At 33.6% G+C, this 23,380-nt stretch overlaps 1 long non-coding RNA gene across 2 annotated transcripts; it reads right to left on the bottom strand.

Annotated features, from left to right (window-relative positions):
* Positions 1–18,393: 18,393 nt before the first annotated feature.
* On the bottom strand, positions 18,394–20,044 carry LOC149516180 (uncharacterized). 2 transcript variants are annotated; one of them, XR_016346464.1, is made up of 2 exons: positions 18,961–20,044; positions 18,394–18,889 (listed from the first exon to the last, which is right to left on the bottom strand). It is a non-coding gene; the product is annotated as an uncharacterized LOC149516180 (long non-coding RNA). The 2 variants fall into 2 exon arrangements; XR_016346463.1 differs by having other exon boundaries at positions 18,394–18,872.
* Positions 20,045–23,380: the final 3,336 nt, after the last annotated feature.

The following is a 23,380-nucleotide window of genomic DNA, read 5'->3' as shown; positions in this document are numbered from 1 at the left end:
CAAAAAAGATCACCCTAATTCCTTGGGCCATAGCTATTGAGATGTTACAATTAAATTGCATCAAAATCAAAAGTTGAAGGCATCTCGATGGCACTCCAATTATTGAGCTCAAAATCTGGTGGACAAAGGTGAACCCACTCTTCTTAATTAACCTTCACTTCATCTTCAACAGCATTAATGGCTAATTGGGCAAAATCGTCTTCCACACTTTTTTTTTCATCTGGGTACATGAATCCTCCAGGTTTGAAGGTTTCATATAAATGTGGGATAAACATCAGCCTTATTGTCTTTCTTGATGGCCTTCTTTTGACTTCCCACTCTACCATCTCATAGCCTAGGCCCACCCTGTCACTATTGTCTGTTATTGTTAGAGGTTTTTTAATTCCCTGCAAGTTTTTGCCTAGCCCAAGTCCTGGATACCAACCTTTGTTGATGACTTGGCTCACCACTATCTTTGAAAAAAGTTGATTTTGAAATCTTTCACCTGTAGAATTGACCAATTCAAAAGATCGATATGAGCATTCCAATGCTTTCTCAGTAGCCTCTACGTATGGAGTGTTCAATGGTTGGGTCACCAGTATATCTTTCTCCTCAACTACCACTACTAATTGACCTTCTACTTTGAACTTGATCTTCTAGTGCAAAGTAGAAGGCACAGCTCCTGCCATGTGAATCCATGGTCTTCCTAACAGACAGCTGTAGGATGAAAAGATATCCATCACTTGAAATTTTATATTGAAGGTGCATGGCCTAATTTGTAAAAGTATTTCAATATCCTTCAAGATTTTTTTTCTGGTCCCATCAAAGGCTTTCATAATCATCTGACTGTCCCTCATATGAGAATAATCAATAGGTAACCTTACCAAAGTTGACATAGGCATGATGTTAATAGCAGAGCCATTATCGATAAGGACTTTGGTTATAATATGGCTCTTGCATTTGACTGTGATATGCAGAGCTTTGGTATTTTTTTTTCTTTCAAAAGAATCACATCATCACTGAATGAAATGTGATTTTGCATGACTAGGTTTCCAGCCAGGTGGTTCACATATTCAACAGATACGTTATGTTCCATGTATGCCTGATTCAACACTTTCATAGAGCATTTTGGTGTGGCTCTAAGTTCAGCAACAATGATAACAATGAGATTCGAGCTGACATTTTATTCAACTGTTCCATAATAGAATACTCGTTATGTTTTACCAGCTTCAAAAATTCATAAACCTCTTTTTCTGATACTGGCTTCAGCTGATCTTCTTCAGGTTCTTTCTTAGGATTATTTCATCTTTCTTCTTCTTTAGCCTTCTTCCTTCTAGCTTTCTCTAGCATTTCTAGAGTGTAACATCTCTCACTTCGAGTAATGCCTCCTACACTAGTAATATTAGAAGCATCGACTTTGGAGACCTCTTCTTTCTGTCCCTAAACTACAGTGTCATAGCCATATCTCCAAGGTACAGCTTTATCATCTTTGTATGAAAAAAGAGTCAGGACTTTAAAAGTTACCAGTCTGGAGAGGAGTTTGTCTATGACTGACTTTGGTTTGTTCCCACACTGAATTGTCACTGGTTTTGGAAACAGCTTTACAGGCCTATCAGTGATGTGCACCTCAATATTCTTCAAGTCTTTTTTTCTTCATAGATCTTAATCTGATGTGAATCCAAGAGTTTTTGCACCTCCTGGTGAAACTGCTTACAGGTCTCAATGAAATGGCCCATTGCCCCATTATAATACTTATAAATAGTACTAGCTATATATGCTCCATGATAGCTGTGTGAACTTACCAGTTGTATCATGTCTACTTTTTGTAAAACATCGAACAGTTGGCTGAGAGGTGTCTTAATATTTGCCACTTTTTTCTTCACATGACGCTCCTGTTCTTCACCTATAGCATTCGCATTATGATCCGGTAAAGGATTACCACTAACATTCGATGCAGCCATCCCTTCAGTATCAAAGCAAATCATCCCATCCTTGATCAATCGTTGCACTTTGTGTTTCAGGGTAGTGTAATTTTCGGTAGAGTGATCGATAATCCCATAATGATAATCACAGTGGGCGGTGGGATCATACCACTTAGGGTAAGGTAGCTTGAAAGGTTCTAATTTACTTGGAGCAATCAAATGACTGTTGTAGAGCTCCTTATATAATTATGTATAAGTCATTGGAATTGGGTCAAAAATGGGTTTCTCACGAGTGGTTCATTGCTCCCGCGAGCCACCAATGGGGTTAGTTGGGCGATTTTGGGGTCTTGAGGTAGGTTGAATGTTAGGACTATACATAGTATTTTGGGGTTTATAAGGGGCTTGATATGTTTGGGGGTATGACGGTTGTGTAAATGGTTGGTATGAGTGAAAGGAAGTGTTATTTACAGTGAGGTGATATGGCAGATATTCTGGTGGTGGGTAAGGTGAATAACCTCTAAGTTGCTGTCTATCAAAGCTCACAGTCTGAGCTTCAGTTTCTTTTTTCTTCGGGACTCTTTTGCTAGATGCTTTATTTTTTTCTAGCTTACCATTCTTGATGACACTCTCAATGATTTCTCTCGAGATTACCATATCAACAAAAATTTTCGTTGCATTTTCTATCATTTTTTCATAATAAAAAGGTTTTAAAGTGCTAACAAATAGTACTATAATTTTTTTTTTCAGTCAGAGGAGGTTGTACCTAAGAAGCAACATCTTTCCATCTCTAGGCATACTCTTTAAAAGACTCGTTTGCCTTTTTCTCTAGATTCTGTAAAGATAAACGATCAGGAGCCAAATCGATGATATGTTAATATTGACTGATAAAGTCATGTGTCATATCGCTCCAAGAGTAAATACGAGTCCTATCCAATTGAACATACCATCTGGCCATAGAGCCAGTAAGACTGTCTTGGAAAACATACATCAATAGTTTTTCATCATAAGCATGAGCTGCCATCTTTCTACAATACATGGTGATGTGGGTTTTAGGGTACGTTGTACTGTCATATTTTTTAAATTTTGATGCTTTGAACTTATGGGGGATAACCACATCAGGAACTAAGCAGAGCCCAGTAGCATCAACCGACCCATAAAAGCTAAATCCTTCCACAGCCCTTAGCATTTGCTCTAGCATGCTAATCTTGAAACTTTTCTAAACTTCTACTCTCATATTTTCGTTCTCTTTCTCTTTTAAATCATCTAGATCAAAAATTAGTTCTACTACCTTTTCAGTGAAGACAGGATTTGTATAGCTATTATACTGCTCTAAGTTGAAAGTTGATGGCATTCCAAGATATGTTGGATATGCGAAGTGTTGTGGTGGGACATCTTGGGCAGACTGGGCCTGAAGTGGGCCAAAACTTGAAGGGTACAAAGAGTTCGCCACTTCTTGTAATGGGGGAACTTGCTGGCTTGTATTTTCTGTAACTCTTTTTCCTTTATTCATATTATTAAGAGCCTCCAGAATCTTGCTTAGCTCACTTTCAATCTTCTCTTATGTTTTTTCTATCTTTTCAAATTTATGGAAATTTTTCTCCTCTATTTGCCTTACTCTAGATCTTGTGTTGTATCGATGGGTAAGATTTTCACTAGATGGAGCTATCCTAGGACCTTGAGTACCATATCTCAGAATTAGTAAATTTGCATGATCATCACATGGTTGCTTTGTTAAGTGTAATGAATGAGAATGCAATGAATGAAAAATGCATGTATGCAAAGAACATTTACCTTAAAACGGTATTCAACTAAAAAATTTCATTTATTCCAAAAAAACTTTAATCTACATTGAGTTTATCATCCTAGAATTATAACCATAAAATTGTTTGATCTGTTCATACTGGGCTTGGCTTCTTCTATGAAGTTCAACAGACGCTGTCCATGTTCTCCTACTAGGGCCAGCACTTGTCTTAATGCCTCTACCTCTTTCACCATCTCTCTTGCCTTACATACCCCTTTATGGATTTAGGTTGTTAAGTGCTCAATGTATTTTTGCCTTCCTAAGTTCTCTCTTTTACCACACCAGACTTGATATGATAATTTTCTATGTTCTCTAACTAATGCAGTGATATGATCTCCTTGTTCATCTAACTTTTGACTTAGCCTGCTCAAATAACTATTTAGCATATTAATTTTTGCCTGTGCTTCAGTACTTTCTTCTTTCAATTCGGCATACTCTTATTTCAATCTTGTATTTTTCTCAGTCAGCTCGATAATGGTTATCTCTTTGGCCCTTTCTCTCACATATAACCTCTTATGCTCCTAATGTAACTTTGCTAGATCTTTAGTAGCTGTATCACGTTCTCTAGCAATCTTGTGAACTTTAACTTCATAACTTTCAGCTCTACCTTTCCACTGGGCTTTTTCTTCTTGAAGTTTCTGAATCTCTTTCTTTAACTTGATCTTTTCAAACTCAAATTCTTTTGTTGCCAGCTCTAACTCTGATGGTGTCTCTTCAAGTTTTTCTTCTATTGGTGGTTGAGAGATTTTATAAGTGAATACCATTTCTTGTCTTCTCTTTGTTCTCCAAACCAAGTAACCTGGGGTGACTTTTTCAGTGAATGGTCCAAGACTCACTCTTTGAAGATTTTTTCATGCTTTGATCATCTTATTCATTCTCTTAAATACTTTAGGTTCACTGTAAGAGAAATCTAACTAATGAAGCCCATAAGTCATAGAAATGAACTGTTCTCCCCCCAATTGCCTTCTCACTAGGAGTGGTGCATAATTTGTCACTCCCTATAAACCCAAAAGTGGAACCACTGTACTATCCCCACATTGCTATAACATAGGCTCACAATTCATCCATGAGGCCAACCATCTCACCCTAGCACTTTCTAATTTTTGTAAGAAAATTATCCATTCTTGTTTAGACTTCTGCTTTGACCATCCACTTTTGCAGAATTCTTTGATTGGAAAATGATTACGAATGTAAAGCTTCGAGAAAGTGCCATTTTCTTGTTCAAAATGACTTTTCATCCATAAGTGCAATAACTGTATGCATCCTATGAAGCGCCTTCCATTTCGATGACAATAACTCAAAGATCTGATAGTCTCTACTAATATCACCGTTGAAGGATTACAGCTATTGATCACACTTTCGAAGAAATTAACCACCGTTATCTCAATATGTCTCAAAACCTTTGGAAAGATTACCAGTCCGTATATAGCTAAGGTAAATATGTCTAACCCCCGTTCTTCATTGGCATGCTGTATCAAAAACTCATGAAAGAACTTCCAAGGTAGGCAGACCTATTCTTGTTTCTTCTTTGTATGAGAATCCACAACTTCCTTACCTATCCCCATGAGTTAAGCCAGACTTTTACGAAATCTTGACTTATGTTTTTTGACATATATCTTGTCAGGAGTCTTGAGATGCAAACCTACCAAGACTGAATATTCTTCGATGGTGGAAGTCATATCAGCTTCATTAAAGATAAAACACTTGTATGCAGGATCCCAGAATTGTGTTGTAGCTCTGATTAGCTGATCATCAACAGCCACTGCTAGAAGGTGTGCTATATGCCCATATTTTTTTATAGAATTGCTCTTATCTTGACGGACTCATCTTCTTCCAGATATCAATCAAATCTTTTAAATTATTCTGTTTGAAGAGGATAGATGTTTCCTGAGACATAGTAAAATCATACCCAATTGGCAAACAATCTCTCATCTTCAGTTGAGTCTTTTCTGACAGGGCCCTTACTTCATTGGGTGTCTCACAGGGTGCTAATACTGATGAAGAACAAACTAAGCGTTCATTGGCGTCCATGAAAAAAATTTGTTGAAAATCGTTTTTCAAGCAAATGTTCTTTATGCAACTTTATGATATGCGTATGAACCAATGCAAAAGAAATAAGAAAAAGGTTAGTATACCCAAAAAAAGAACAAATAACTAAGTAAATTTAAACATCACACAAAGTAAAAAGGATGAATCCTATGCTTTTGGTCAATTCTAAAAGGGAAGAGTGATGGCTCTATCTATAGGTTAGGCACTCTTAAGGTTCACTATATGCGGTTTTAGGGTCAAAGTCTAAAGGTCCTCAAATTGTTCCTTACATCCTTGTCCATCATAGACTAGTAAGGCACCCTAATCCTCACCCATTACAGGCTACAAGCGAAAAATGTTCAATTTGAGTGAGAGTATTTCGCTAGCCACTGCGGAGACATTAGACCTCACGAAAGTAATAGGTACTTTCCTCCCTCCTAGAGGGACGGAGCTCAGGTATAGAGCTCATGTTATGCACATGCACATGAATGACATAATTAATAAAGTAAATAAACATGAATGAATAATAATACATATATACAAAAGGGTTCAATTTTATTAGGCTTTTAGATAACACAAATTATTTGCTGGCCTGACTCTCAAGGTCCCCAGCAGAGTCGCCAAGCTGTCATAACGTCTAGATCCGGGGATCTATCGCTAGATATTGACTTTTAGGAGTCGCCACCAGTCTTTTTTATCTAGGTGCGATTGGCCACCTAAAGAATCTATCCTTTCAGGGAACACCTAAGTTTAAGGGTCCCTAAAAGAATAGGTTTAGGTCTACTAACCAGAACAAGGTTCGGGAGTTCGGTTACGTGTGAGAAAGGTTATAGCACCCTCACAAAGCCCATCAAAAGATGGTACCAGCTTAAATTTGTATTATCTAATTAGCCTTAAAATTTTATCAAGTAATTAATTATTAGAAATTATTCTCAATTGACTATAATACTTTTAGCAGAAAATTGAGAAAATTCCCTTACCTCAAAAGTATGCAAGAAAAAACTACTGTTTCACTTGCAGAGGCTCCGTCGTCGGATTATTTAAAGAAAAATAAAAATGAAACTCAAAATAAAAAAAGAAAGAAATGATGATTGTTCTTGTCTAGGGAAACTTGATACTTTCAACTTTTCCCCAAAAATTGATTTTTTTTGAAATTTATTTTTTGAGAAAAATTGATACTTTCAACTTTTCCTCAAAAAAACCTTTTTTTGAAATTTTATTTTTAAGGAAAATTGATACTTTCAACTTTTTCTCAAAAATATTTTTTGGAAAACTTTGATTTTTAAGAAAAATTGATACTTTCAACTTTTCCTCAAAAAAAAACCTTTTTTGAAATTTTATTTTTAAAGAAAATTGATACTTTCAACTTTTCCTCAAAAATATTTTTGGAAACTTTGATTTTCAAGAAAAATTGATACTTTCAACTTTTCCTAAAAAAAAACCTTTTTTTTTTAAATTTTATTTTTAGAGGAAAAAAAATAAAACAAAATAAAAGTGAAAAGAAAAAAATAAAATAAAAAATAAAGTAAAAAAAATAAATATAAAAAAATATTAAATAAACCTAATCTAATAAATAAAAAAAATAAAAAAAACAAATAAATAAAAAAAAACCTTGAGCTGCTTGGCTCGGCTCAAGGAAGAAAAAATGGCTCAGAGAAGCAGCTTTGGAGCTCAGCTCGGCTCGGCTCGGAAGGGGGCAGACACGCGCGGGTCAGGAAGCGGGTCGACGCTCGGGTCGGTCGGATCTCGACAAAAGACGCGGATCCTCTAGGTCACTTAAGGCAAAAACGACATCGTTTTGAGAGGGTATATAAGGCTCTTCGCTCTGTTTTTTGGCAGAAAGCTCCTTCTCTCTCTCTCTTCTTCCCCTTCTCTCCTGCTTCTTTCTAAACTGCTGAAGAACTTCGGTTGAATGTACACCGAATTCTGGAAAATTTCACCGAAATCTGAATTTTTTGTCGAAAGTTCACCGGAAGTTCGTCGGAAGGTGATCGGTTTCTGGGAAAGGTCATCGGAAACTGGGCAGCTCGTCAGAAACTTCAAAGTTGGCCAAAATTGTCGTCGAAAAATTCAACTTTCGTCGGAAAATTCAACCAGAATATGAAATTTTCTAGAAATTCCCAAAAAAAAATCGCCAAAAATCTTCAAAAAAAATTCCTACTAACTCCCAGAATACTTCTTAGCTTTCTATACTTTTCTATCTCTCAAATCAGTAGCTTTGCTCACGTTTTTTCTCTATGTTTCATTCTGTTCCAGGAGGTCCCTTTTATAGAGCTTGATCAGGAGTTTCTAATCAATCCCAATTCCTCTTTGGACGAGGATTCAATCTTTGAATCCAATTTGGACTCTTCTGATTGAATCCCCTTTCCCAGTAGGATTCTTCAGCCTTCAATCTCAACCTTTCAAAATAAAAATCAAATAAAAAAATAATAGATAATTAGAAAAGATAAATAAAAAAAATATTATAGGATAAATAAAAAAATAATAATAACAGATATATAATTAGATAAATAAAAATACAAAAATAAATAAAATAAAAAACAAAAATAATAAAAATAATAAAAATAATAAAAATAAAAATAAAAATATATTAATAAATAGTAATAATAAATAAATAATAAATATATAGGATATAAAGGAAAATATATACATAAAATATAGAATAAAATAAAAAAAATAAAAAATAACAAAAATAAAATTGGACTTACCCATTTGGACCAAGCCCAATTGATCCGGGCCTGGACCAAATTGGATGTCTACAATTTTATTGGTCATTTTTATTTTATCATCCTTAGAGGCCTTGATTTATTTTTTATAAAAATATGTATGCAATACGAATGGTAATATGTTGATGCACACATTTTATTTTTTCTTTAGAAATTTTATTGGTCTTTTTTATTTTATTATTTTTTTATTAAAAAAAAGAGAAGTTTTTATAATATTGAACATTTTTTATAAATATTTCAATATATTAATAATATTTTACAAAATTCTTCTCACATAGGGATTTCGTGAAGCATCACTATTTGGAATACTTTTAAATTTTCATCATTGGATAAAATTTTCTTTTTCCTCATTTTTTATTATTAGTAATTTTCATTAATTTTTATTTTACTTAATAATTTTTAGTTAATTTTTATTTTTTACTTTACAGGAAAAAATTTTTTTTATTATATTGAAAACTTTTTATAAATACTCCAATACATTGGTAGTATTTTAAAATATCTTCGCACTTAAAGATTTCGTAAAGATTACTACTCGAAGTAATTTAAAATCTTATCTTCGGATAAAAATTTTTTTTTATTATTTTTGTGTTGTTTCAAAATTAAAAAATTATTAAAGTTTTGAATCACTTTCATTTTTATTATTGTTATTATTACTATTATTATTATATTATTTTATAAGTTTTATTTTAAAATTTAATAAAATTGTCACAAATTTTAACTATGTTTTTCGTTATTTATTTTTATTAATTATTATTATAAAAATAAAAAAATTTTATTTTTAACAAATTTAAATATTTTAACATACATAAATATTAATAATAAAACTTAAAATAACAAAAATAAAATATAAAAATATAACTTAAAAAATTTTAAAAATTATATTTTTACCTAAACCAGATCGATTAACGGTTTATTCAACGTCAATTTGATTCGATCGGCCAGGACAGTTCAGTAGTTGAAAACCAATTTAATTGGACCAGTCAGTAAAAGAACGAGTCACGGGTCGATCGGAAGGATCCTAGGTCGGATCTAGGTTGGCACATAGATTTTATGTCCTAAATAACATCGTTTCGAAGCTTTTTATTTTTTTTTATAAAGCCAATCCTTTTTTTAATCATTTCATCATTCCTTCCAAAAATGAAAATTTCTCAAAAGCTTTCAAAAGTTAACGGTACGAGTCACCTAGAAGCCAAAAAATTGACTATAGACATCTTGTTTCGTCTAGGGCTATCTTCGAATTTCAACTTAGTTCGAATTGGGCTTTGAATTTCAATTTTGGGCCCACTTTGAACTTTAGACCCATAATATTTGTAATTGTCTGTTTTATTTCAAGAGATAGATAATTATATTTGAATCTGAATCGGAATTGGAGGATAAACTGGTTGAGTTTAAAATTGAAATTAAAAGAGATAAAAGGAAAATATTATTCAACCAGATAATAGTTTGATCTTGCATTTTATAGGGACTGAGTCCCTGTTAAACAATAACCATTACACTGCATGGGGGGCAATAACAAAAAGGAAGAAAATCGAGTGATTCCTAGGAACATCAATAAGATCCTAGAAAACCTATTGCCAGCAGAATACTCCTTCCATAGTTGTCCAGCCCTAGTCTACCATCAACCCACAATCGAACCCCAAAGCCACACACCGATAGCCACAAGAAACACAAAGGAAAATCGAGCAAAGCTTCATCACCATTCTTAACACACTGTCACATCCACATTGCCATCTCCACCTTCACCATGTTGCCATTGCTAGCCAGCCAGAAAACATCCCACTGCATCAACAACTCCTATAAGATACCCCTAAACAACACCACGTACCGAAAAGCCTCTTTTGTCTGATTCCATTCAATCCCTAATTCTATCAGCAAGAGTCACACAGCCACCAAACACCCAGCCAAAAAGAAAATCCATAACACCCAGCAATTACCCAGAAGACTCTAGGAAACAAAAAATAAAAAGCAAAGCAAAATCATCTCACCCTCCATAAGTCCACCATGTTGGAACCAAGGTGGTGCACGGCACACCCAACCACAAACCCAAATTCAATTACAACAAACAATCAGAAGTGACCATCGTTCTGACTGCAACCCTGTAGCCTAAAAAAGAGAATCTCGCTCCATCGTCCTGCAAAACAAAAAAGAAAAGAGAAAAAAGAGAACATGTCTACAAACAAAGGATACGGATAAGCCAGTCATCAACCCATGAGTTGACAGTGGAAATGCCAACACTCACCGACGACCAATCTTGTCACTACCCTCATCCTAAACCCCTCATTGAACAGCCATTTCCTGTAAAACAAAGGGGGTCAAAAACATAAGCCAACATAAAGAAATCAAAGTTGATCGAAAACGAATACAAGCGGGGACAAAAATGAGATTTTTCTGGGTTTCAATTTAAACCCTCATCTAGGGATTTAGGGTTTTAAAATATAGTGAAAATATTACCAATACAAGGTGAAGAACATATCTGGGGATGGCAGCAATAGGAGCAGCAGAATAGAAGATTTTAAGGTTCTTCACAATTTTCAAGACCTAAGCTATAAAGTTAAAGGCACTTTCACGAAAGATTGACCGCATTAAGACCAAGAAGACATCAAGAAGAAGCCACTGGCATAATTTGGGCCTCAGCAACGGTGGGCTGGCGGTGGTAGACGGTGACGTGCGATAAGGCTAGAATCAGAACCTAAAAACTAACCAATGTTTTTAATTTTTTGGTCTCTAGGTAAAATCATTTAGGGGAAAGGAAATTGAGGAGAGATAGAGAGAGGGAACCGGTGAAAGGGAGAATAAAGCTTAAAAGAAGGGTTTTATAGGTTTAACGAAACGGTGTCGTTTTAGCTGAAGAAACTGGGTTCCCTTTTGACCCATCTCAAAGATCCGCACATCAGCCATTGGGCGATCTGATCCCATCATGCAACACTACTGTTCCGGTCCAATTTCGAGCCGTTCTAACAGCCAGTCAAGCCGCTCAGCTTCTGCGCTATTCCTGAGTGTGGAGTCGAGCTGTTTTTGAGCTCAGCCGCAAGCTTTAGTAATTCTTTTTGCTTTGATACTCATCGTTTTATTTTCTTTTTCTGGAATAATTCTTTTTCTAAAAAAAGTAATAAAGGATAAAAATAATTTCAAATTTTTTTTTTTATAAAAAAAGGGGTGTTAAAGAACCAATTTTTCTAAAAAATAAAAATTTTCAAAAGCAAAAGAAAAATGTTTTAAGAAAAAATTGAAAGTATCAATTTTTTTTTAAAATAAAATTTTCAAAAAATATTTCTTGAGGAAAAGTTAAAAATATCAATTTTTCTTAAAAAAAATTTCAAAAAAATGATTTTTGAGGAAAAATTAAAAATGTCAACTTTTCGTTACAAATAAAAATTTTAAAAATATTTCTTGAGGAAAAATTAAAAATATCAATTTTTTTTAATTGAAAATTTCAAAAAATGATTTTTGAGAAAAAATTGAAAATATCAATTTTCTTTGAAAATGAAAATTTTAAAAATATTTGTTCGAGGAAAAGTTACAAGTATCAATTTTTCTTGAAAATAAAAATTTCAAGAAATATTTTTGAGAAAAAATTGAAAGTATCAATTTTCCTTGAATAAAAGCATTAATCCTTAAAAACTTAGGAAGAAAGTTGAAGTATTATTTTTTTTGAATTTTTTTTAAATGTTAAATAATTCGACGACGGAGCCTCTGTTAGAAAAATAATAGTTTCCTTATATACTCTTGAGGTGAGAAAGTTTTCTTAATTTTTTGCTAAAAGTATTGGAGTCAATTAAGAATAATTTTTAATAGTTAATTACTTGGCAAGATTTTTAAGGCTTAATGGATAACACAAAATAAAGCTGGTACCATCCTTTGGATGGGTGTCGTGAGGGTGCTATAACTTTTCTCACACATAATCGCACTCTCAAACCTAGTTTTGGTTTCGTAGACATTGAATCTACCTTTTAAAGATGCCTAAGTCAAGCTTATAATTTCTCTTTAAAAAGGAATAGATTCAGTCAGATGGCCAATCATACCTAAACAAAAGATTGGTGGTGACTCCTAAATCAATGTCTGGCGATAGGTCCAAAGATCTAGACGTTATAACAGTTTGGTGACTCCACTGGGGATAAGTCGAGAGTCAGGACAGCAAATAAATTCGTGTTGTCCAAAAGGCCTAATAAAACTATATTCTTTGTAAGGATTTTCTTTGTTTTTCATTCATTTTATTTACTTATGTTGATAACTATGTCATTCATATACATGTGCATAACATAAGCTCCATACTTGAGCTCCGTCTTTTTAGGAGGGAGTAAAGTAACTATGCTTTCATGAGGTTTTAATGCCTCTGCAGTGGCTAGCAAAATACTTCCACTCAAATTAAACCTTTTTCACTTGCAACCTATAATGGGTGATGATTAAGGTGCCTTACTAGTCTGTGATGGATAATGATATAAGGAGCAATTTGAGAACCTTTAGATATTAACCTTAAATGACATATAGTGAGCATAAAGAACCTAACCTGTAGTTAGAGCCTTACTTTCCCTTTTCATAGAAAAATCCAATAGCTAAGTTAAATTTTTATAATGATTGATTTTTCTTGGTTGGAAATAACTGTTGTTGAATTTTTCTTTCTTTCATCTATTTTTTTTTTATTTAAAGCAAGATAGCATTAGGTTGTATACATTTTTGGCATTCATTTCACATACATTAGCTTGAAATCATATTAAGATTATTTTTATAGTCTCTCTTTCATGACATGAGCATGTAGTAATGCAAGCATCGTAATTTGTGATAATCAAAGGTTTAAGGATAGCTCAACCATCGATAAATTCAAGTCAACCTGCACGTCACCCATATAATACTCAATTGTGAGCAAGGTAAATGGAACATGAACAAAATAGTCATATGGGTAAGATCAAGAAGGCTCAGCAAAAGATAAAAGAGAAGTTGACCAAGATGATGAAAATGTTGAAAAAACTGGATAAGGGTCAAACAGTAGAAAAAACCCCTAATCCGAATGAAAAATAAGATATTGTGGATCCTTTATACCTTCATGGGTTTGGTCCAAACTAAGGTTAATCTTCTTAGGAGACACGGGCCCCACACATACCATTTTATGTGGCATATGCTTAAACCTATCCTGAAGCGCCATATCGTAATTACACTAACCCCACTTTCGAGGTAAAAATAGCAGACCCAATTAAGGTCCCTAATTTTGATGATCTTAAAAAGAAAGAAAGGTTGAAGATGAAGACTTCTAAGGCGATGAAAGACTTGAACATACAACAAATGAACCTTTTAGAAGATAGAGTGCAAGCTATCAAAGGAATGGATTATTTTGGCTATGTAGATGCAGCTGAACTATGCTTAGTTTCAGATGTAGTCATCCCACTAAAATTTAAAGTCCCTGAATTTGAAAATACGATGGGACAAAATACTGGTAACTCATGTTACCATGTATTATCGTAAAATGACTACCTGTACTCATGATGAGAAACTACTTATGCATGTGTTTCAAGATAGTCTCACAGGCTCAACTGTAAAGTGGTATGTCCAATTAGATCGAACTCGTATCCAGTCCTAAAATAATTTGGCAAAGGCATTCATCACCCAATACCAACATATTATACACTTAGCTTGAAATCATCTATCTCTACAAAGTATGGAAAAGACACCTTCTGAAAACTTCAAAGAGTATGCACAGAGGTGGAGAGATGTGGTTACTCAAGTTCAGCCACCTCTTACTAAAAAAAAATGATTACTTTATTTGTGAGTACTTTGAAGCCTCCATATTATAAGAAAATGATTGGGAATGTCATCAAGAATTTTATCGATATGGTGATCTCTGAAGAAATGATAGAGAATGCCATTAAAAATGGCAAGCTTGAAAAAAGAGAGACCTATAGTACAAAGAAGGGTAGGATGTCCAAAAAAAAAAAGTGAAGCTCAAGCTGTGAGTTTTGAAAGACAGCAGTTCAAAAGTTATACCTCATACCCACAGCCAGTATATCCTACCTATTATCCAGCCATTAATCATGTTATACCAATTTCTTATCATCCTATTTCACAACCAGCCTACCAATCAACTTTTCAAGCACCTACATATAGGCCCAGTCCTATTGTTACCCCAGCTTTAATGCTTAATAACCAAATAGGTGGTTTGAAGAGATCTCAAATTAACTAAGAGAGGGCATACATTGACCCTATCCTCATGACTTACATTGAGTTATTCTCTAAACTAGTTAAAAATAACTTAGTATCTCCTGTTATTCTAGAACCATTAAAGTCACTTTATCCCCAATGGTATGATGCTAATACCACGTGTGATTACCATAACGAGAATGTGGGTCATTCTATAAAAACTTATCTTGCTTTCAAACATAAGGTACAAAGTTTGATCTGAAAAGGTTTGGTAAGCTTCGATGAATAAAAAAAATCAGATGGCAGCAAGAACTTTTTCACTTGATAACACAGGGCCATAGTCTTGAAGAAGGACAATGATATTGATACTGGCTGAAAGTTGCATGGATTTTTTTTAGAGTAATGGCAAGATTTCTTTTATGTAATAAGATTTCATTCTTTATCATTTTAATAAAAGACAGGTTGATGCATTTCATTACATTTTCTCTTCCATCCAAATCATTATTTTTGTTACCTTTCATATCCATTTTATTCCTATTTTCAAGTTCTAAATGGTGAATGTTTGGACAATTATAAACAATAGTTCTAGGATGTAATTTTGAAAACTCATTCATATTGATCTATAGAGATTATTTGGGCAAAAAAATTTCTATGGGCAGATACTATTCATGAAAATAAACATGTCTTGGAGGCATCTAATCAGTTTATCTTTGTTCAAAATATGGTCTTCAAAGAAGGCATTCACATTCGAGATGAAAAATGATCATCTTTCTTTTACCATTTGAAAAACCATTCATTGCTACCTTTTTTGGGCCTATTATGAATTTTTTTTTTAAATCTTTGACCAAGGATCACCCTCCACATTGGGGGGTAATTTTAAAAAAAAAGGTAAAAAAGGTTTCAAATAAAAAGAAAAAAGAAAGAAAAACAAAAAAAAAAATAAATGTCACACATGATTTGCGATAAAATAATAAGTCATTTTGTGAGGGATCAGATGAAAAAAGAAAAAAAGCAATGACATGATGTGAAATGGGGTAAAATGCCAAATTGAATCGCATTATGGAAAATGATCATTTGGTTTTGAACCCTTTAAACACATGCTTTGAGCCTATTTTATCCATTTCTTTTATGACCCATCACCATGGCCTACATTAAAACCTTTAAAACTCCATTTAGATCAAATGTGAATGTTTGAATTGAATGATCATATGTTAGACAAAAGCATGCTCATGATAGAATGATAGAATGATAGAATCATGCTTCATTACTCTAGAGATTGATGAGATATCAATAATAGGTGAAAGAAAAAAAAAGAAAAAATAAAAAATAGAGAAGAAAAGAAGACTCAAATTGAAAACTCGAAATGGGAATTTGGGTAGAAAGACATCTGAGCTAAAAACTAGAATAAGAGCTCAATATATGAAATATCAATGTCATCTGAAGATCTTCTGAAACTGGGGCAAAATGTGAAAGCTCAAAATGATTTTTAAAGTCAATGGAATGAGTTTTTGAAAAAGAATCTAGGATTAATGTTAGAAATTATCTGAATATTCATTATTTGGATATTGTTATACAATTCAAACACTTACCCTAGTGACATGCTTTGAATTTGTTCCTTGATCTGTGCATTTTTGTACCAAACTTGTTCTTGTATTGATTCTCTTTTCTTTAAATCACCTTACCCTCACTCATTTTTGCATTCCCAAAATAAATCAAGAAAATATATGATTGCATTGTGCTTGTCATGAATTGAAATGATAATCAATGAATGACAATATTCATAAGAGATTCATGCATTCTATTGAAAAGAAATCCAAAATGACTGGGGTAAAAAAAAGGTAAAAATTATGATTTGAAAAGGCAAAAGTGGTACCCAAGTGGTGAATATGGTAATGATCAACCAATTTAATATTTGAGTTGTGACCAAATACTGGAAATAACATGGATCAGTTAGCAAAATTGGTGAATTAATTCTGAAAATGTTACTGCTGGGAACTTAAAAAAGAAATGTGAAATAGTGAAGTCTTGAGAACCTCATTACCACAATCAATTAGAATGTCATGGTGTTGATTTTAGTGACATTTGCATTACATTGCATTCGCATCATGGTTTAATCATGCATTTGCATCATGTAGTAAACCTATGAATCATGGTTTAGAGTATGGCATCTGCATTGTTGTGAGAATCTAGGTTGTTGCATTCGCATCATTATCATACAAAATTTTGACTTTTGTAGGGGAATTTTGAACTTGAGACTTCAAAAATTTTTCATGATGAGATTTTTGACGAAGAAAACATCCTAATTTTTTAAAGTTGTGAAACCTTTTTCAATGATGAGGATGATTTGTAAAACCTCTAAGAATAATCTCTAACAATTTAAATGAGAATCTTTGAATTTGAAAATTTTTTTATACCTAGAGTTTTTGAATTAGAATCTTAAAATTTTTTGATGAAATTCTAAAATTTTTTAATGAGAACCTTTAAAACTCTAGTTGTGAATCTTTAGAAGTTTTTCAAATGTGAATTCAAAATTTTGTGAAGTTTCAATTTTTACAAATCATATGAATTTTCTAAGCTTGCGAATCTTTGAATTGTGAACCTTTGAATTTCATTTTTTTTTTAAACTCAAATTGTGAATCTTTGAGTTTCAACTTGTATTGTGAATTTTTTATTATGAACTTTTTGAATGCTTCAAATCGTGAACCTTTGAAGCTTTGAAATTTTGTAATTGAAGTCAGGCTTCGATTCAGTCCAAGTCACTTTGTTTTAGATTTTGGCCTATGCCAAATCCTTCTTCGACTTAGTCCAAATTATTCATTCCAGACTTCAGTTCAGTCAAAGTCATTTTGTTTTGGATTTTGACTTATGTCAAATCTTTCTTTGGTTTAGTCCAAGTTATTCATTTCAGACCTTGATTCAGTCCAGGTCATTTTGTTTTGGATTTTGACTTCGGTCAAATCCTTCTTCGACTTAGTCCAAAATATTCATTTCAGACTTCGATTCAATTCAGGTCATTTTGTTTTAGATTTCAACTTATGTCAAATCCTTCTTCGGCTTAGTCCAAATTATTCATTTTAGACCTCAGTTCAGTCTAGGTCATTTTGTTTTGGATTTTGACTTTTGTCAAATCCTTATTCAACTTAGTCCAAGTTATTCATTTCAGACCTCGATTCAGTCTAGGTCATTTTGTTTTGAATTTCGACTTATGTCAAATCTTTCTTCAACTTAATCCAAATTATTCATTTCAGACTTCAGTTCAGTCCAGGTCATTTTGATTTGGATTTGAACTTATGTCAAATCCTTCTTCGGCTTAGTCCAAATTCTTCATTTCAGATTTTGGTTCAGTCTAAGTCATTTTGTTTTGGATTTTGATTTCTTAATCCAAGTTATTCATGTTACATTTTGATTCAATCTAGGTTATTTTATTTTGGATTTCGACTTATGTCAAATTCATCTTCAGGTCATTTCATTTGTAGACTCAATTCCATCAACACCAAAGTGTTTTTTTTTTTTTTAAGAAAGATCAAGGTGGGTGTCTACTTCTTTGTACAATTTATGTTTCACAAAAACTGTATAAAAAAAAGTAACTGTAAACATCCTGTTTAGTCTTGGGTTATCTTTGAATTTCAGCTTAGTTCAAATTAGGCTTTGAATTTAAATTTTGGGCCCACTTTGGACTTTAGACTCAGAATATTTGTAATTGTCTACCTTACTTCAAGAGATAGATAATTATATTTGAATTTGAATCAAAATTAGAGGATAAATTAGTTGAGTTTAAAATTGAAATTAAAAGAGATAAAAAAAAATCTTAATCAATCGGATAACAGTTTGATCTTGTATTTTATAAGGATTGAGTCCCTATTTAAGTAGCAACCATTACACTGCATGGAGGGCAATAACAAAAAGAAAGAAAATCGAGTGATTCCTAGGAATATCAATAAGGTCCTTAGAAACCTATTGCCAGTAGAATACTCTTTGCATAGTTATCCAGCCCCAGTCTACCATCAACCCACAATCAAACCCCAAAGCCACACACCGAAAGCCACAAGAAACACAAAGAAAAATCGAGCAAAGCTTCATCACCATTTTTAACACACTGTCACATCCACATTGCCATCTCCACCTTCACCGAACCATGTTGTCATTGCCAGCCAGCCAAAAAACATCCCACTACATCAACAACTTCTGTGAGATACCCCTAAACAATACCATGTACCGAAAAGCCTTTGTTGTATGATTCCATTTAATCCTAATTCTATCAGCAAGAGTCACACAGCCACCAAACACCTAGCCAAAAAGAAAATCTAGAACACCCAGTAATTACTCAGAAGACTCCAAGAAACAAAAAACAAAAAGTAGAGCAAAATCATCTTACCATCCATATGTCCACCATGTTAGAACTAAAGTGGTGCATGACACACCCAACCATAACCCTAAATTCAATTCCAACAAACAATCAAAAGCGACCATCGTTCTAACTGCAACCCTGTAGCCTAAAAAAAAGAATCTCACTCCATCGTCTTGCAAAACAAAAAAGAAAAGAGAAAAAAAGGAACACGTTTACAGACAAAAAACATGGATAAGGTAGTCATCAACCCACGAGCTGACAGTGGAAGTGCCAACCCTCACTGACGGCCAATCTTGTCACTACCCTCATCATCAACCCCTTGTTGAATAGCCATCTCCTGTAAAACAAAGGGGGTAAAACAATAAGCCAATATAAAGAAATCAAAGTTGATCGAAAATGAATGCAATCGAGGATGAAAATGAGATTTTTTGGGTTTCAATTTAAACCCTCCTCTAGGGTATTGGGATTTTAAAATATAGTGAAAATATTGCCAATAGCAAGGTGAAGAACATATCTAGGGATGGCAGTAATAGGAGCAGCAAAATAGAAGATCTTAGGGTTCTTCACAATTTTCAAGACCTAATCTACAAAGTTGAAGGCACTTTCAGGAAAGATTGATCGCATCAAGACAAAGAACAGATCAAGAAGAAGCAACTGGTGTAATTCGAGCCTCAACGATGGTGGGCCGATGGTGGTAGACGATGACGTACGATGAGGCTAGAATCAGAACCTAAAAACTAACCAGTGTTCTTGATTTTTTGGTCTTGGGTAAAATCATTTAAGGGAAAGGAAATTAAGGAGAGAGGAGAGAGGGAACCGATAAAAGGGGGAGTAAAGCTTAAAAAAAAGCTTTTAGAAGATTAACGAAATGGCATCGTTTTAGCTGAAGAAACCGAGTTTCCTTTTGACTCGTCTCAAAGATCCGCGCATCAACCATTAGGCGATCCAATCCCATCATGCAACACTACTGTTTCGATCCAATTTCGAGCCGTTCTAACAGCCAGCCAAGTCACTCAGATTCTGGGTTGTTCCTGAGTGTGGAGTTGAGCTGTTTTTGAGCTAAGCCACAAGTTTTAGTAATTCTTTTTGCTTTGATACTCATCATTTATTTTCTTTTTCTTGAATACTTCTTTTTCTAAAAATAGTAATAAAGGATAAAAATAATTTCAAATTTTTTTATAAAAAAAAAAGGGGCTTAAAGAACCAATTTTTCTAAAAAAATAAAAATTTTCAAAAGCAAAAGAAAAATGTTTTAAGAAAACATTAAAAGTATTAATTTTCCTTAAAAATGAAAATTTTGAAAAATATTTTTTAAGAAAAAGTTGAAAGTATCAATTTTTCTTGAAAATGAAAATTTCAAAAAATGTTTCTTGAGAAAAAATTGAAAGTATCAATTTTTCTTAAAAATGAAAATTTCAAAAAAATGATTTTGAGGAAACATTGAAAATGTCAACTTTTCCTTAAAAATGAAAATTTTAAAAATATTTCTTGAAGAAAAGTTGAAAGTATCAAAATTTCTCAAAATGAAATTTTTAAAAAATGATTTTTGAGAAAAAATTGAAAATGTCAATTTTCCTTAAAAATGAAAATTTTAAAAATATTTTTTCAAGGAAAAATTTAAAGTATCAATTTTCCTTGAAAATGAAAATTTCAAGAAATATTTTTAAGAAAAAATTGAAAGTATCAAGTTTCCTTGAATAAAAGCATTAATCCTTAAAAACTTAGGAAAAAAATCGAAATATTAATTTTTAAATTTTTTTTTAAATGTTAAATAATCCGACGATAGAGCCTCTGCTAGAGAAATAGTAGTTTCCTTGCAGACTCTTGAGGTGAAAAAGTTTTCTTAATTTTTTGCTAAAAGTATTGGAGTCAATTAAGAATAATTTTCAATAGTTAATTACTTGACAAGATTTTTAAAGCTTAATGGATAATACGAAATCAAGCTGGTACCATCCTTTGGATGGGTGTTGTGGGAATGCTATAACCTTTGGATGGGTGTTGTGGGAATGCTATAACTTTTCTCACACGTAATCGTACTTTCGAACCTAATTTTTGTTTCATAGACATTGAATCTACCTTTTAAAGATACCTAAGTCAAGCTTATAATTTCTCTTTAAAAGTAGACAGATTCAGTCAGATGGCCAATCGAACCTAAACAAAAGATTGGTGGCGACTCTTAAATCAATGTCTGATGATAGGTCTATAGATTTAAACATTATGACATCGACCACAAATCGTAGCATCGATCATTGCCTTTCACCGTTGGTCGTCGATCATTGATGTCAAAAAACTCTCTAAAAACATCCCGAAGCTTCATTTCATTTTCTTCTAACCCATTTTGACCTTGGTTTCACCAAAAAAATCTCGAATAGCGTAGATTGAGTCTTTAATTTTTAGCCAAAAAACTTTTTTTCTGTTGATTTGATTTTTTTTATCTGCTGTGGTTCCTCCCTAAAAAAAGAAAATTCTGTGGTTTTTTTTTTTTGTTTGTTTTGGCTTTCAAAAGGAGGCTCGTGGGTTTCGATTATGGTGGTGCACAGTTGGGTAAAGGCAGGGGATAGGCTGGTGTATGAAGGGTGGCTTAGGTTTTGAGATCTAGTCAAGGCTCATGGAGAAAGACTGGAAAGATTCTAGTTACTGTCTAGGTGAGATGGGTCATTTGGCTACCTAATGGTCCATATATGTGGAAGTCACTGGTGTTGGGTGCCATGTTCAGGGGTGTTGAGGTTGGTTGTTATGATTGTCGCACGAGTCTCATGGATTTTGGCTATTTTTTGTTGATGAAGGTTGGTGTTGAGCATGGAGGCATGGGCTATGTGGGACTAGGCACACGTGGGTCTTAGTGCTCAAACTAGAAGGTTAGGGTCTAGTTTGGGTGTGATGATTGGAGATTGGTTAGTGGGTGTGAAAGAGTGTAGGTATGTTAGGTGAAGATTGAGTGCATAGGGGCATGGTGTGGAAGCCGAAAAAAAAGAGGCTAGCATTAGGGTTGTTTAGATGTCTTTATAAGGTTAGTTAAGGGCAGATTATGGTTGGTTTAGTGCTACAGATCAAGGAAGTGAGTGTTACAGTGGGTTGCAGGGGTAGGTAGTGCTAGTGGTGTCGTACACAGCACCCACTGCTACTGGTTTTTTTATTTTTACTATTTTTTATTATTTAATTAATTAATGCATTATTATTTAATATTTTATTTAATATCATTCTTTTATTAGATATAATTCAAAATAGGGCCTAATCCGATGAACTTGGACAAAATTCAGTATTTACATACCCAAAATGTTCTTTAAAGTGACATATGATGGATCGTTAGAAACAGTGGTCAATTCAACGTCTGGCATGATAATTGGACTGGCCTTGGTACTCTTTGCTCCTTACTCACTGACCTTCTCAATACTTGAGAGGATGACTTTATGGTTAAAAACATCTGTCCCTCCTCCAAAGAGACACCATCTTCTCGTTCTCATTCACCTTTCCTCTAAACATTTTCAATACCATCATGAAAATTCCCTTTCCCTAATATCATGCTGCTCTTGACACCATTTGTTGGACCTCGAAAGACGGTTGCTTCAGTCTCTCTAGTGCGTACGAGCTAGCTCTCCAAATTGACCTCATGGTTACTCCATAACCTATGACTGAATGGATATGAATCTGAAAATAATGCATCCTCCTTAAACTCAGATTTTTCTTGTACGAATGTGCTTATCAAAATTTTTCACTTAAACTTTTCCTTACCAAAAGAGGTATCGTTCTTACTTTAATTTGCTATCTATGCCACAACCACGAAGAGTCTTGATCACATTCTAAGAAAATGCCCCATATCTTGCCTATATAACAACTCATTAATGCTCTCCATCAGCTTATACCCTCATTTTCCAACCCCTTTTTGAATGACCTAAGAGCCATATGACATCAAAGCTGCCTTACCATGCCCATCGTATCACTTGAAACATCATCTTCATTCACTTTATTTGGGAACTCTGGCTTGCTAGAAATGCAACCATTTTTCTCAATATCAAACCTTCCCCTAGCATCATCCATTAGGCTATCAATTGAGCGATGGAATTCTATGCCTTATCTCATAACAAATATAAAGCAAATTATCCTACCATCATCCCTATTAAGTGGTTTTTCCTTGCCATAGGTTGGTATAAACTTAACATTGATGGTTCAGCCATTGAAAACCCTAGTGCGATTGGAGCTAATGTCATCATCCATAAACATGACGAAAAATGGATTGCTAGCTCACTTTAGCACATAGCTAAAGCCACTAGTGTGGTTACAGAGCTCTAGGCCCTGAAAAATAACTTGGCCCTTACTTTACAAAACCATATCACATGACTTGAGATTAACTTGATGCAACTGCTGGTATCAATCTAATTTCCAACTAGTTTACTACTAACCATATTCTTGATCCTTTGGTATGTGATTGTAGGAGTTAGAAAAAATA

This window comes from Durio zibethinus, chromosome 11 (genome assembly GCF_047325235.1).
Source record: "Durio zibethinus cultivar Kanyao isolate XHJ-2024 chromosome 11, ASM4732523v1, whole genome shotgun sequence".
Lineage (NCBI taxonomy): Eukaryota > Viridiplantae > Streptophyta > Magnoliopsida > Malvales > Malvaceae > Durio > Durio zibethinus.
This window is presented reverse-complemented; position numbering and strand designations above follow the sequence as displayed.